At 34.6% G+C, this 16,482-nt stretch overlaps 1 long non-coding RNA gene across 1 annotated transcript in view; it reads right to left on the bottom strand.

Annotated features, from left to right (window-relative positions):
- Nucleotides 1-4,164: 4,164 nt before the first annotated feature.
- Nucleotides 4,165-16,482, bottom strand: part of LOC108532117 (uncharacterized) — a 245,304-nt gene continuing 232,986 nt past the window's right edge. Inside the window, exon 3 of the long non-coding RNA XR_001886360.1 lies at nucleotides 4,165-4,281. This is a non-coding gene — a long non-coding RNA (uncharacterized LOC108532117). The remainder of the gene's footprint in view (nucleotides 4,282-16,482) is intronic.

Genomic DNA, 16,482 nt, shown 5'->3' with positions numbered 1-16,482 from the left:
CCCCCCCCCCCCCCCCCACACACACACACACAAGCACATGTTAAACAATGATAGATGGAGTGAGCAGAAGTGTTTTCAGGGAGGATGGCACATTTAAGACTTGCCCAGATGATCTTCCATATTGCTCCCCCAATGTCATTTACCACTCATGCCAGTCCTCTTGTTACCTGTAGCTATGGCAAAATTCCTTTAACAAGCTTCATTGTGTTCAAGTATTTCAGAGACTTTTAAAAGCTGGGCATGACGTAGCGTTTTGTGCTGTTAAGACCTTAGCAGAGTCAGGTAGTTTACAGGTAATATTCAACCTTGTGCATCTGAATCTGTCATGGATTCCCTTCACTCAGCACTTTGCCACTAATTTGTATTACACTCTGTGGCCATATAATACTTGCACATTATGCAAAAAATAAAATGTTGATAGTATCTCCTTGCCACACAGTATGCAGAGTTGACACAGAACCTTTGAAAACCAAGGTAACTAATATGTATGTCCTGGTTGTGTGGCGCTTGGTAACAAAGTCTGTACATATTATGTATAAAGTGTGTATTGGTTAGCATTTAGTACTAAGAAATTCTGAGTTTAAGTGGTTTTTTTTTTTCAAAGTAGCGATATCTATATCTGTGTTTATCTAAAAATACTAGCTTGAATAGAAAACATTCTCAAATGGTTCAAGATTGAGTAAAAATGAGAATCCCATACATTCCATTATTAAATTCCGCCCTATTCCCAATTGTTAGCATCTGGCTGATATTAAGGTTTTTGATTGTCACAATATTCTCAATAAATGAGACATTCTGAACTGCCTGGTGATATTTTCAAAAAGCAATTAAAATGTGTATTCCCTATAATACAACTGATAGAACTGTTGTGTTAAAGCAAGTTGGAAATTTGCATGATAGTGTGGGAAACCAATGGAGGTCCAAAATATTAATCATATCTAAAATATCAGAAAATAATACTAGTCTTCCTTATGCATATTTTTGTTAAGAGGGCTTATGAATTCAATGTTTCTTCTGAGGCAATCATTTTAATGTAAATACTAAATACTTGCATGTCTTTTGACAAAGGCTAAACTACAATCTATTAATATGCACATTTTTGATAAAATATAAAGTACCCTAATTAAAGAAATTGTGGTAGAAGGTGTATGTCCTGAATACTATACCTGTTTAACAATACCAAATGTTAAATAAAATAGTTTGAAATTAACGTTTAAAAGATGAGCAACATTTTAAGACTTTTCACATTACCCTACTTATAGGGAGCATATATCTCCAAATTTAATCCCATCGAAAGAACACCACCAAAATTACAGCTTCTTGCCTTGTACCACGGTTGTGTGGTTATCTTTTCCCAACAATTATTTTCAGTTGATCATACACTTACTGTGATCAAAAGCACTTGACTTGGGCCCTGTTCTCTATGATAGTGGTTGATGAGCGAATGCAGTAGAGCAGTATGTTATGCAAAGTAAACACTTGCAAAGAAACTCCAAAGTGACATATTTTGCAACAAATGTTGAACATTATTTACTCTGAGTTGAATCAGAAATATTTGCTTTTTGTGGTACTCAAATACAAAATTTTCATTACAATGCCACTTTAATGCATGCCTTTACACCACCACCCCCACCTGACACAATGATGTCCCTTGTGCTGCTCTGATTTTCCTTTCACGGGAGAAATAACAATACCTTTTAGATGAGAATGTTGAAGAATATTCAAATATTTAAATATGCTTATTCGTTAGTCTGTGGCAATGTGATGCAAAATGAGCATTTGTCCAGAGCACAAACCTGTTGAACAGAATCTTAATGTGGGGACAGGTTTCATCTACTCTACCTTTGTTTCCAAAGGGAATTGGCAAACATTTGTTTCGCTAGATCTAGTACAAAGGCTTTCTCCTTCTGAGGCCCCCTTCCTAGCACCATCCTCACACATGTTTTAAATATAGAAAAAACATTTGTAGAATGCTTCGTTTTATTAGGCACTGCCACAAACATATCTTGTTTAAACCTCTGCATTCCACTATGAGGTATTTAAGGCAGGCACTGATATTCTCACTTCAAAGACAAGGGAAGGGAAACTCAAATAGGTTAACTGATTTGTTCAGCTGTTAAGTGGCCACATTTCTCTCAAACTCAAGTCTATCTTCACATTTCTCTCTCTCTTTTCCCTAATAAAAGCTTTCTCAAATGCAGAAAATGCACACACAAAAACCTAATGGCAATTCAAAATTTTCAGAAATATATTGTAATGCATATTTTGCTAATATGAAGACTTTGATCACTAATTGAAATCAAGTGTGTGGAATATTTCATCATGAAATAGTGACCTCCAAAGACCTATACACACCAAATGTTACGGAAAATTTCAGACACACACACCAAAGTAGAGACAAGGAACTCCCATGAATTTATCACCTAATTCAACAATTGTAACATTTTTCCATCAATAAATACTTCACGAAACTCATTAAGATAAAACTTCTACAAAAATCTTTACACTGTTCAATGGATTTTACCCATAATATCGTTATGACATCATCTTTTTGTAAGATATGAATTTTCTGATTTCTAGAGAAAACATTAAAACTTGAAGTTTTTCTCAGCTCTCTGAGCATTTTCAAAAAGCCAAGTTTTAGAAGGAGAACATGTGAGAATTCCACAAATATTTGTAATATAAAAAAAGAGAGACAAACCAGTCTCTCTTTATTTATAAACAATACATGCTTTCATATCATTGTTGAAACTAAAGTACATAATTTTCAGTTATGCATAATAAAATATGTAATTAAGCAACATTCCATGGTGGATTAAAGAATTAAAAGCTTCAGGTGCAGAAAAGAATTTGTTGGCATTTTCCTTTTCAAGGTGGTATTTTGAGGTGTTACTTTTCATTTTCCTTTGACATCTTACACACAAATAAATAGACAAAAACAGGTGAGAAGCAGAGAAAATGAAGAATTGGCTCTATTACAATAGACCTGAAAAACATAACTAAGTAGAATATTTGCAACATGCCCAAGAAGGCTAAATAAAAAAGAACAGAAATCTTAGCTTGGAGAGAAAAATCCCTAAACAGGAGTATATGCCTCAAGAAATAGAAATAGCATAATAAAAACTTAACTGGATTTGGTAATTCCTATATTTCAAACTACATTAAATTAATCCACACTCCAGTTGGTACAGTCCAGCAAACTTATTTTTCAAATGAAGAGCTAAATTTAATTAATAATTCTGTGCTGTAAACACTGAAGTTGATACAGCCATTTGGCATTTGTCCTATTTTTTTAAAGGATAATACATCATATAAAATCAAACTACTTAAATGTCAGAATGTGTCAGGATGATTCTGAAAATAAATTATTCTACCAAGCATCTAAGAAGAAAATAATGTTATAGAAATGAAACTGCATCTAACATCAGTAGGACTTGCTATGTAGTGTCTAAAATTGTTCATGTAATGCTTAAACTACAGTTATAATCAACCATATAAGATCAAGTAAATTCAATATCATGTACTTATATCACTCAAATCCTGCCACAGAAATATGTTCAGTGAACAAATGAATGAATGAAATTAGACAAATTAGAAAAACCATTGAACAGATTGCATGGGGATGAGAACTACATCCTATCGACAGTCCTCTTAGTGGGGTATTCTAAATTGACATGCAAAGAGGCATTTGTTGGCCTTTAAAATATCACATCTCATGGTCCTCTTGAAATATAACATTGTTGTACATCTTATTACAAAAAGAATTTGCCAAGACTTTCATATATACTACAATGAAATAGTATCTAAAAGAAAAAAATACAACAAAATTAATGCAAACTTGAAAATAACACAAATTGGAAGGAAAGTTTGACACACAGAAATGAATATCATGAGATCTTATACAATTTATTAGAGGGGTCTATCAAAATTATTGATGTATGATTAACATAAACTTTACTGATTTACAGTATACAGTTGTTTTGACATATATATGAAAAATATACATGAAATGTTTGTATGTATATACAAATACATACATACACACAACTTGGAAACATATTGAACATATCCATCACCCCAGTAGTTTCCTTGTGCCCCTAATCCCTCCCTCCTATCCTTTCCGTTAGCATCAATCACCATCCCCATGAAATCATTGATCTGCTTTATAATGAAAATTAAACTCAAGTACCTTAAGTCTTCCATATTTCTTCTTCTTCTTCTAACTTGTTTCAGTGATTCTGGGTACTTTCATTATGAATTTTAGATTCAGATTGTCAATTTCTAAAAAAAAAAAAATACAGGATTTTGATTGAGATTGCTTTCACTCCATAGATCATTTTGGGGAGAACTAGCATGTTAACAATATTGAATCTTTAGATCGATCCATAAACACAATACATTTCTCCATCTATTTAAATCTTTACTTTCTCTCAGGAATGTTTTATAGTTTCCATGTACGGTTCCAGCACATCTTTGTCAGATTTATTTCATATTATTAGCAATACTAAATTATCTCATTTTTCTATTTGATTGTAAGTGATACTTTTATACATTTTCATTTCTAATTGTTTGTTTTTAGTATAGGGAGATACAACTGATTTTCTTTTGTATATTAAGCTTTTATCCTACAACGTAGTCTGAACTCACTCAATAGTTCTAATAGCTTTTAGATTTCACCATCAGATTTTCTACACAGACAACCATGTCACCTCCGAATAAAGACAATTTTACTTCTTCTGTCCAATCAAAATCCTTCTTTCTTTTTAGTTCCTACAATGTCTAGTAAAATGTTGAGTACAGATAGATAGTAAGAACAGATATCCTTGCTTTGTTCCTGAAGCTAAGTGCTAGCTCTGTTCTAAGCCCTTTACAATACAAATTCACTTATTCTGTAAAAAGACCATGGAAGGTAGCTACATTATGATCACTACAGAAAGGTTATGTAACTGGCCCCAGTGGATATGCTGTTCAACCCTCAAAATGCAGTTGTACTTTTCGCCCTACACTCACTGGTCTATCCTGACTTACCACAAGGAATCAGCTTCTGATTAGGTTGTCAGGCTAATCCATAAAATCCTATTTAATCAAAATTAAGATGAAATATGGTAAGGGGAGTAGCAGGAAAATTGTGCAAAAGAATAAAACTAAGAGAAGAATAGGAGAGCCAGGAGAAGGGAGAGGGACACAGGAAGAGAAGGATGAAGGGTGTGTTGGAGAGATGATAGGAAGACTTTGGCTGGTAAGTGCAATTACTCAAAGGGGAAGCATACCTGCTGCATGTGTTCACATTATGAGTGAAAAACAAATTCTAGGAACCACACAGACATTTACTTTGTAATGATTCTAAAGAGATTACCTATTTATAAGTTTGGTGCTTTCTATAAAATGACTTAATTTTGGAAAAAGAATGTATTTATACACATAATTGACCCTGGAACAATGACAGAGTTAAGAGCACCAACACCCCACACAGCCACTCATAACTTCTGACCCCCCCAAAACTTAACTACTAATAACCTACTTTTGACTTGAAGCCTTATCAATAACAGTCTATTAACATGCATTTTGCATGTTATGTGTGTTATATAATGGATTCTTACAATAAAGTAACCTAGAGAAAAGAAAATGTTATTAAGAAAATCATAAGGAACAGAAAATACATTTGTAGTGATGTACTGTATTTATCAATGTCATAAGTTTACAATTTATTCACAAGATGAATCCTCTGTCTGAAATGCTGGGCCACCATGGCTGCAGACCTCAATCTATGATACATATCAAGCAATTTAACTTTTTCTTGTAATGTCATCACTTTGCTCTGTTTCTTGGAAGCACTTCCAGTATCACTAATGACACTTTGTATGTGTCCCATGTTACTCAAGATTTACAATATTCCACTAAACATCATGAAAAAGACGCAGTAACTACGAAAGATCACTTTTTACTGAGATGCAATTTACTGGAGAGAGGAACAGATCACATGAAGGTGATTAATTAGTGTCACATGGTGTTTTAAGCAGACACTTGAAGCATGTAAGCTCAACACAATGGCTACAGAGGTACAGTATGGACTGCCGTTAATTTTATGCAGTTATGGTTTAACACTGCACCTTTACATTTGTTTACATTTCTCTAGACTGTGAATGGCACATGTACAGTCTATGTTTGTGTTCCTAGGTTCTGATAATTTTAACTTTTTAAAATAGATTTATATATATTTTATGGTAGGGAATGATAAAAATAGACTGGTATCTACATATATTTTATGCATTCACGACATACTTAACTTTTTCTTAATGTTTTCATTATTTCTAGGCTATGTGGTTCTTCTTCAAGTTTTTTCAAATTGTTGCAGATATCAAAAAAAAACCAGTATCTTTATTGAAAAAAAAATTCATGTGTAAGTGGACCTGCACAGTTCAAACCCATGTTTTCAGCATAACTATATAATGTTAGAGGAGATAAAATGATAATGCCCTAGATCAAAGATCAGCAAGCTCTGGTTCATGTGCCCAGTTTGACCTGCCACCTGTTTTATAAAGTTTTGTTGGAACACAGCCACACCCATTCATTTACCTATCTCTATGGCTGCTTTTGTGCTACGACAGCCAAGAGTGGTTGTAAAACAGACCATATGACCCACCAAGCCTAAAATATTCACTCTCTGGTCCTTTACACAAAATATTTGTCAACCTCTGCCCTAGATCACTAAGCTGTGCCTAAGTTTGCAAAGGTCAAACATTAAAGCAATTTTCTGGATAACTTGTATCAAAACAAAATAATCATTTCAGTGTTTTTCAGAAGAGTTGGAGCATATATTAACCAGAAAACTCTTTCACTCCCAGTTCTACATTTCACTTGATGTGTATGAAGAACCTAATTTTTGTGTTTCTATTAATTACATTGGCCTACACAAGAGCACGAGATCAGAGATCCTACACCCTGTTGCTCACCCGTAAATATTCTATAAATTTAGAAAATTATTGAGTAGAAACTTCACCCCTTCTTGATAAACTCTAGAAGTGTTAATATTCTTGGCAAAATTGTTTTTGCACTAATTGCTGTATCCATCTGCTCTGTGAGATTGATTAGACTGTGAGAGCATTTGCTCTCTCCTGCAATCAATGCTTCCTGGCCCAGCAGAAAGCTAGAGCTGTTTTATTTCCATCCTGAGAAGGACGCGCCACTGACAACTGTAAGCTTTCCCTTTGAGGATTTGAGATTAAATTGGCACTTGGCTTGATGGTCCTTTGGGAAATGATTCAGTCTAGAGAGAGTTCCATTGAAGTAAACCAAGACCACGAGGATTTAAATGATTCCTTCTTACACAAAGAACCCTCCCCCCGCCCCAATTTCAGAAAGGCTGTTTTTTGACACCCAGTTGTTTGGTGCTATATCCTGAAGAAATGTTCTACTGACCACTGGAGAACCAATGTAGAACAAAGGGCTCTACCCTCATCTCTCTTAACTATCTGGCTCATGAAACCTGCAGAGACTGAGTAATGCTGTCAGTGTGTCTAGGAGAAAGCAGCTGCAAGGACTAATTCTGTCTGGATTGGCTGATATTTATCTGAATTTTATTTATTTATTTGCTAAAAATACACTCATCACGATAGCCTCTGGTAAAAAAAAAAATGAGGAAAACATGAGAAAGACATAATAAAATTTTATGCAAAAATAGCAACAAATTGTAATCCCCCTCATGGATCTTAATGTAACACCATATTGGACAATCATTCCAGAATCTGGGAGTATGTGGTATAGTGTACTACACAGAATAAGCAACTTGATTTTACAGATCAAGTGTGAAAAGATACTCTTCTCTGTAAGCCTCACAAAATGAATCTGGAGAGTATTTCATTTAACAAAATTGTATACTCTCCTTACTTCGAGCCAGGCAGTGTTAGTTTAAAATTCCCATTTCCAGAAAGGCTAACTACAACAGGAGTTCCCACACACTTGACTCTTCACACATGTCTAAGGAAAGCCGGGTTTCCACTGGACCAGAGAGAACTGAGAAAATAAAAAGACAATGGAGCTCACTTTTTTTACAGTGCTAAATTTGTGCATCTGAAAGGACTGAACCTTCTGAGCCTTTAGTCTTTTACTTCTGGCAGTAAAACACCTCTTCTGTGAAAAGATGGTGATAAGTTATAAGAAGGTCATTTGTTTTCTACTGTCTTTATGTGGTGCAATGAGTAGAAGGCATTCTTACTGAGACCACCTTCAAAGATTTGGTTTGTTTGTTTGTTTTACATATTTACAACATTTAATACCTAAGAACCTTTGAATTTGGCCAGCAGTTGTCAAACCTTTTAGACTCAGGATTTCTTCACATTCTTAAAAACTATTGAGACTCCCGCTTCTGGGGAAATGGAGCAGATATACTTTTCCTTATTCCTTCTGCTGAGTACAATTAAAAATCCCTGAACATTATACATAAAACATGCACTGAAAGACTCTGAAAGTGGACAAGAAGAAGGAAGACCAGGTAGGGACCTCAGGACCGAAGGAACAACATAGTGATATGTGCCCTGGATTTTCTTTTTGCCTCATCCATACCAGACTTGAAGCTGAAGAGGCTAGCAACCCAGAAATAGCAATGGATATGACAAAGGAAGTCTCCCAAAGCCTGTTCTCTCTAACTGAAGGAAAAGAGAAAGGACAGCTTAGCAAGACAGAAAACTTTCAGACCATAACTATATTACTCCAGCCAAACACTATAGAAAAACTGTGGCCCTACCTCCACCCAGGCCAAAAATGTTGAACGGGGAGCCCAGATTTCTACCCTCAAGAGGCTATAAAAAGGTTCCCCAGTGTCCCCAGGGAGTGGTGTCTGAAGAGAGCCTACTGGACAGTCAAGACTTTTATCACTGCCCAGTGGTGACAAAGTCACCCGAACCACCACCCAATTATGTCAGTGGAAGGTGCAAAAGGAGTAGTAACAAGGTACTCCCACTTCTCCCAGCCAAGGAGATAGCACTGGAGTCCTAGTGGGGAGCTGGAACTCCTATCCCCACTTGGCAGTAAAAAGGTGGCATCCCTACTTTCCTTGCCAAAGCAATGTCAAAAAAAGACAGCTAAAATAGAGGATTTAAATAAGATCCAGAGTCTCATAACATAATACCCAAAATATCCAGGTTTTAAGAAAAAAATAAGAAATTATACTGCAACCCAAAAAAATCTCAAACTGGATATAAAAAAGGAATCAATAGGGGTAAAGGGAGAGGGGAGGATAAATATGTGGCACACAGATGATTCTTAGGGCAGTAAAACTACTCCCTATGATACCATAAGGGTGGGAACATGTCATTGTAAATTTGCCCAAACCCATAACATGTACAACACCTTGTAATGAACCCTAATGTAAACTATGGACTCTAGGGGATGGTGATCTGTCAGTGTAGGTTCATTGACTGTAACAAATGTACCACTGTGGTGGGGGATGTCACAATGGGCAGCTATGCATGTGTGATCATGGGGGCAGGGATGTATGAAAATCTCTGTACCTTCTGCTCAATTTTGCTGTGAACCTAAAACTTCTAGTTTCTTATTTTTGTTGGTAAAACACCTCTTTTGTATTCTGTCTGTTAGAACTAAAATGCATTTTTTGCTCTAAAAAATGAAGCTTATTTAAAAATGCTAAAACCTAAGTATCACTTATACTAGTTTGAATTAATATGTTATGAGAAGATGAGGTTTTTAATGTTGTTCATGACTGTGGGGAGCAATGAACATTATTTCAGATTAAAAAAATAGACTTAGGTTGGGCACAGTGGTTCACACCTGTAGTCCCAGAACTTTGGGAGGCCAAGGCAGGCAGAGTTTTTGAGCCCAGGAGTTCAAGACCAGGTTGAGCAACATGGCAAAACCTCATCTCTACAGAAAATACAAAGGCAGGCATGGTAGTGTGCACCTGCAGTCCCAGCTACTTGGGAGGCTGAGGTAGGAAGATCATGTGAGCCCAGAAAGGCAAGGCTGCAGTGAGCCATGATTGTGCCACTGCACTCCAGCCTGGGCAACAGGAGGGAGACCTGTCTCAAAAAAGAAGAAATAAAAAGAAAGAAACATAGACCTATTATGATTGCTTTGCTCCACAATGAAATAGAGAAATACGGGATATATTCATTTTACCCACTTTTAGAAAAAAGATCAACATAGAAAAGAATTTATATGTGTGGATTTTTAAAAGATCATCTCTATAAAATAAACATATTAAGCATTAAAAATACAATATGTGCAGACATGGAGATTACAGAAATGTTAGAATTATCCAATACAGATTTTAAAGCAGTCACATAAATTGCTTCAATGAGCAAGTACAAACATGTTGAAAACAAATGAAGAAATACAAAGTCTCAGCAAACGAATAGAAGATATAAACAAGAACCAAATAGAAATTTTAGAACTGAAAAGTACGAAAACTAAAATAAAAAAAAACTGAGGGGATGGGCTGAACAGCAGACTACAGACAGAAGAGAAAAGATCAGTGTATGGAGGGTAGAACAATGTATATTACCAAGTCCGAACAACACGGAGGAAAAACGCCACCCCCAAACCCAATGAGCAAACAAAGCTTCAGAGATCTGTGAGATGATCAGTAAAGATCTAACACTGATGTCTTCTGAATCTTAGAAAGAGAAAGAAAGCAAAGCTGAAGAAGTACTTACGTATTATATATTTTACTTTTTTAGTGTATTTACTACTATATCCCACTTCAAACCTCTATGGATTCCAATTTCATTGAGTTTGGCTATTATAAATATATCATCTGGAAAATTAAAAAACAAAGAAAAAGAAATAATATCTGAAAACTTCCCAAATCTAGCAAAAGACATATAGTCAAACTGATGAAAAGTAAAGACTAAGAAATTATCTGGAAAAAGCAAGAGAGAAACAACAAATCACAAACAGGGGAAAAACAATGTGAAAAACAGCACATTTCTCATCAGAAACCATGGAGAACAGCAGAAAGTGACATACCATTTTTTAAGTACAGGAAGAAAACAACTGTCAATGCACAGGTTAAGAAGGGGATGGGAGGGGAAGTGGGTCTGACTTTATAGTCAGGAACCATGAGAGCTCACTGCGACGATGAAAATGTTTAGTATCTTTATTGTATCAGTGTCAATGTCCTCTTTATGATATTGTGCTATCATTTCCAAGATGTTTCTCTTGGGGATAACTAGGTAAAGGATGCATAGATCTCTCTGTATTAATTCTTAAACTGCATGTGAATCTACAATTATCTCAAAATAAAAGTTTAGTTAAAATAAATTGTTGAATCAAAAATAGAAATACCATATGATCCAGCAATCCCACTTCTGGGTATATATCCAAAAGAATTGAAAACAGGATCTTGAAGAGCTATTTGCACACCCATATTCATAGCAGCACTATTCACAGTAGCCAAGAGGTGGAAGCAAATCAAATGTTCATTGACAGATGAATGGATAAACAAAATGTGGTATATACATACAGTGGAACATTTTTCAGCTTTAAAAAGGAAGGAAATCCTGTCACATGTTACAACATGGATGAACCTTGAGGACATTATGCTAAGTGAAATAATCCAGTCACAAAAAAATAAATACTATATGATTACACTTATGTGAGGTATCTAAAGTAGTCAAATTCATAGAAACAGAAAGCAGAATGGGTTTTCCAGGGGCTGGAGGGAGGAGGAAAAGGGGAGTTGTTGTTTAATGGGTATAGAGTTTCAGACTAACGAGGTGAAAAAGTTCTGGAGATCTGTTTCATCATAATGTGAATTTACTTAACACTACTGAACTGTACACTTAAAAATGTTTAAGATAATAAATTTTATGTTATTTGTTTTATTTGCCACAATTAAAAGAAGGAAAAAATTACTAAAATCCCAAAGAGTTTTGTTTATAAAGATGGTATCTATTAATATTTACCATATTTGAAATTAAAACAGAAATTTTAAGACTATGTATTTGTAAATTCATTTAAAATGATAATTATAAAGCCATTACTTATTAACATAAATACATTTTATAAAATTGCCATATTTCTGGAAATATTTTACAAGAACAGTGGTATTGTTTTACATTCTGCAAACTTCTTTTTTTGTTTGTTTGGTTTCTTCGAGACAGGATCTCACTCTATCACCCAGGCTGGAGTACAGTGGTGCAGTTGATCATGGCTCACTGCAGCCTTAATCTCCCAGGCCCAAGTGATCCTCCTACTTCAGCCTCCTGAGTTGCTGGGACCACAGATGTGCGCTACCATGCCAGGCTGATTTTTTTTGTTTGTTTTACTTTTTGTAGAGATGAGGTCTTACTTTGTTGCCCAGGCCATCTCAAATTCTTGGGCTGAACCAATCCTCTTGCTTTAGCCTCCCAAAGTGCTAGCATTACAGGTGTGAATCACTGTTCCTGGCTTGCAAATCTCTTTAATGTCTGCCCCCTCAGAAGAGAGCTGGATTTTTACATCTGCTTCTGCATTCAATTGCTATCATGTTACACATTTTGTAGACTCTGGAAAACTACACTGTACATTCATGAAGGAATAAGAATAAACAGGTCAAATAACTCCTCATTATTATTATTGTGAACATAGTTTTAACCTTGCAGATCCCAAAAATATTCTTGGGGATCCCAACATGTTTCAAGATTACACTTTGAGAACCACTAAACAAGACCATTTATCACCCCAACAGAAAGAGCACTGTAGTGCATTGAGCTATTGGTCACATAGTTCTTGACTCCCATGTGGTAGTGTTTACATCCTCATTCCTGCCATGGAGAAGTGCATTCTCCCACCCCTTAATTTTGGGCTTGGCAATGTGATTTGCTTTGGCCAATGAAATGTTAGCTGATTTGAGAAAAGTGCGGGTGTTAAATGTCTGGGTAGCTACTTTCCCTTCAGCTGAAACCCCATAATAAACATGGAGCAGACCTGAGTTCAACTTACAGTAAGGAAACAAACTCAACCAAATACCCAGATTAAAGCAGAACTCAACTGAGCCCACCTTGATTAGCTTAATCCACATACTGCAGATTCATGACTGTAAGAATAAATATTTATCATTGGATGCCACTGAGTTTTGGGTTGGTTTATTATACAGTATTACTGTGACAATGATTTACTAACTAAAGCCTAAATCTTGTCAATAGAATAACTGAGGAGAAACAGCAGGATTATTCAGATAAAAGAAAGATAAAGGTAAAGGGCAAAATTATAATCTTATCAAAAGAATTCTGATCATGAATCTTGTCTTAAATGAGGTCAGAACAAAAGAAAATTCATTAAAAACACAACTAAAGTTCAGTGAAATGAAAGACAAATTCTTGATGAGAGTAGCCATGAAATATTACTGAAGCTGACCCAGACAGGAAGAAGCTCTCTTTCCTTGCATAGGGAAGCTACTAAAGGTGAATTCCAGTAGAGAATTTTAGAAACCATGTAGAATGAAGCCCAAAGTTGCTCTTCTGGGAATAGGAAGGCTTGGATATTTATCCACTGAGTTCTACCTCTCATTGATGGTAAGATGCCACTCAATCTATTAAATCTAGTAGGTTTGAATTGTTATCATGATAGTTATTCTTAATATAATATTGTTGACAAAGAGTTGCCAACTATAGCAGGAAATACTAGAAATGTGATTGTGGTGGAACAGGCAAACTGAACATATTCCAGATAACCACTTACCTGGGAATATTAACAATTCACACGTTGATTACGCCAGGCCTTTCATAATGTGGCCCAGAGAGAAATGCCCTTGGTTCTTTTTAGAAATGCCGATTCCTAAATATCTGAGGGTGACTCTTATATCCATGAAATGTCAGACTTATTTAGACTGAAATTTAGGATCTATGGATTAGGAAGTAAGAATCCGTTGATAGGGAAACCACAGGACACTGGAGAAAGATTTTTTTTTTCACTCTAGAAAAAAGCATACTACAGTCTATTAATTTCTAGATTCAAATCTCACCTACACATATCATTATATATTTTATTCTATTCTGTTGTCCCCAACAACTCAGTAGGTTTCGAAACAGTGTGGAGGACATACGAGGATATCTAAAACTGGTGACAAATCAATCATAAGTAGAAAATCCTGCAATGAGGAAAATGCTACCAAAATACAGAGAAAAATCTCTCTCTGGGACATTCCCCACAGATCTTTATTCCTGAAAATGTTTCAAGTTTGTTTAATTGTTTTAAAAATGTTATCATGAAGTTCCTCTTCCTACTAGCTAAAATGGGTAGGGTGACAGTGAGGTGAAATGGGAATTCAATTTACAACCAAAAACAGTATCATCCATATGATTCTCCAATCAATAGGCCTCTAATACATGAAAATTTACTTTCCAGTTTTTCAGTTAGAGATTGAAATACAAAACAAATTCACTTTCACTATAAATATATGTTAGAAAAAAAATCTTTATCAACAAGACTTAGGTCTTATTGACCTGGTTTTAATTTATTCCAGTATACCTTTCCATGTTCAGAACAGTTGTTTCACTGGAGTAGAGATTGCTGGCTAGATGACAATTCAAAAAGTTAAGATGGGGTAAATTTAAGAGAATCAAAGTCACAGAGTGTATCTTCAGACATAATGGAATTAAACCAGTAACAAAAACATGGGAAAGTCTCCAAACACAAGTTAAACAATATACTTGCAAATAATCCATGGGTGAATGAGGAAATCCAAAAAGATGTTTTAAGATATTTTGAAGTGAACAAAAAATTAAAATACACTACAAAAAGCAGTGCTTTGAAAGAAATTTATAGCATTAAGGGCTTGTACTAGAGAAGAAAAAAGTCTCAAAGAAATAACTTAGTTTATCATCCTTATAAATTAGCAAAAGTAGACCAAAATAAAGCCAATTAGGCAGAAGGAAGAAAATAATGAGCAGAAATTTTAGAAATAAAAACAGAAAAACAATTAGAAAATAAAACCAAAAGCTGATTCTTTGAAAATATCAATAAAATTGATAAACCTCTAACAGGATGACAAAGGGAAAAAAAAGACTCAAATTGTGCATATCAGAAATGAAAGAGGAGATATCACTACAAATCCAGCAAATGGTAAAAAGAAAATAATAAAAGAACACTATGAACAATTCTGCATACATACATTTGCAAACCAAGATGAAGGGGACTAATTACCCCAAATCCACAAACTACCAAAACTCACCCTAAATGAAATGTGTAACCCAAATATCTCTATAATTATTAAATAAATTAATTTTAGAGTTAAGAAAAAATATTTTTTTAAAATTTCCAGGTTCAGGTGATTTCACTGGTGAATTCTACCAAACATTAAAATGAGAAATGATACTAAGTGTGCACAGAATAGAATTTTCACAGAATAGAAAAGGAAGAGACATTTCTCATTCATTTTATGAGACTATTATCCGCATACAACACCAAACACATTAAAAGAAAACTAAAAACCAATATCTCTCTCAAAACAAAGTTACAAAATACTTTTAAAATAGAGTAAATTGAATCTAGCAACATATAAACAGAATAATACACCACAAACAAGGGGGATTTGTCCAGAGAATGCAACACTTGTTCAATGTTTGGGAATCAATCAATGCAATCTACCATATTAGCAACTGAAAGAAGAAACCCCACATGATAATATCAGTGCAGAAAAGCATTCGAAAAAATTCTACTTACAGCAAACTAGAAATAGAAGTAAACTTCCTCCACCTGATAAAGGGCACCTATAAAGAAAAAAAGAAAGAAAGAAAAAACCCTACAACTAACATCAAAATGTGGAAAGGCTGAATGCTTTCTACTTAAGATCAAGGGAAAGACAAGGATGTCCACTCTCACCAACCTATTTTGTACAAAAGGGTGAGAAAAAAAAAAAAAAGGCAAATGGTCTGGAAAGAAGGTTAAACTAGCCCTATCTGCAGATAATATAATATATTTTTATGTAGAAAATCCCAAGAAATCTGCCCAAAATAATCTTCAGGAGATAATAAGTAAATTTAGAAAGGTCATGGAAATCAAGGTCAACAAATAAAAATAAGTTACATTTCTATAAACAAGCAATGTAAAATTAAAACTGAAATTTAAAACAATACCATTTACAAAAGCTTCAAAAAATTAAAGACTTAGGTATACTTCTATCAAAACATGAACAAGATCTATGTATTAAAGCTATAAAACACTGCTGAAAGAAATCAAAGAAGTTATAAATAAATATCACATTGATGGATTAGAAAACAGCAAAATGAAAATATCAATTCTCCCCACATAATATGTAGATTTAATGCAATAGTGATCAGAATTCCAAAATGATTTTTTGTATATTTATGCAATGTTCTAAAATTTATACAGAAATACGAAGTAAAAGAATAGCTAACACAATTTTGAAAAAAAAAAAGTTGAAAGGAATCATATTATCCAATTTTCACACTTACTATAAAGTTACAATAATCAAGGTAGTACTGCATTGGCAAAATGATAGACATAGATCCATGCAACAGAACA

This window comes from Rhinopithecus bieti, unplaced genomic scaffold (genome assembly GCF_001698545.2).
Source record: "Rhinopithecus bieti isolate Rb0 unplaced genomic scaffold, ASM169854v2 scaffold_8220, whole genome shotgun sequence".
In the NCBI taxonomy this organism is placed as follows: Eukaryota; Metazoa; Chordata; class Mammalia; order Primates; family Cercopithecidae; genus Rhinopithecus; species Rhinopithecus bieti.
This window is presented reverse-complemented; position numbering and strand designations above follow the sequence as displayed.